The sequence below is a fragment of the Plodia interpunctella genome, chromosome 2 (genome assembly GCF_027563975.2).
Source record: "Plodia interpunctella isolate USDA-ARS_2022_Savannah chromosome 2, ilPloInte3.2, whole genome shotgun sequence".
NCBI classification, from domain to species: Eukaryota; Metazoa; Arthropoda; class Insecta; order Lepidoptera; family Pyralidae; genus Plodia; species Plodia interpunctella.
The window spans coordinates 12,000,900-12,001,493 of record NC_071295.1 but is presented as its reverse complement, the minus strand read 5'-3'; positions in this window follow the sequence as shown (position 1 = coordinate 12,001,493).

Here is a 594-nt window from a genome sequence, read left to right as displayed (position 1 = left end):
TGGACGTCACATTGTCAATGTCAAACTGTCTTGCTTGTCAATCACATCATCACATCCAATGATCACATCACACTAGTTTCGTTTCCGCGATTCCATGTGATACAAAACGAAAAGGGATTTTTAGAATTTTGTTGATAGATTAATTGTATTTTATTTTAATAATACAACTTTAAAACATAATTTATTAAAATGAATATAAACATGAAAATTAAAAAGCATGTAACTTATCTAAATCTGGGCCGGAATTCGGCCTGCTTTGGTGGTTGTGGAAAACACCAACAGATGGCAGTATGTAGAGCTTTTTAACTTATTTTTAACAGTTTATTTAAATTGTGAAACCTATGACGTACGTAACGATGATATGCATGACTTGCACACAATCAGAAAATTTGTGAAAATCTATCCCTGTCGCACGTAATTATTGCATGTATTTACTGGTACAAAATTGCATTCCCGTTCCCGTTTCTCCGACTCGGCCATGAAGGTATATCTATACTTACGTACATATATCGTACACGACTTTTCAGGACTAAAATATTTGTTATAAAAAATGTAGTATGGATCACAAAACATCGTTAAGTAATTACATTTTAC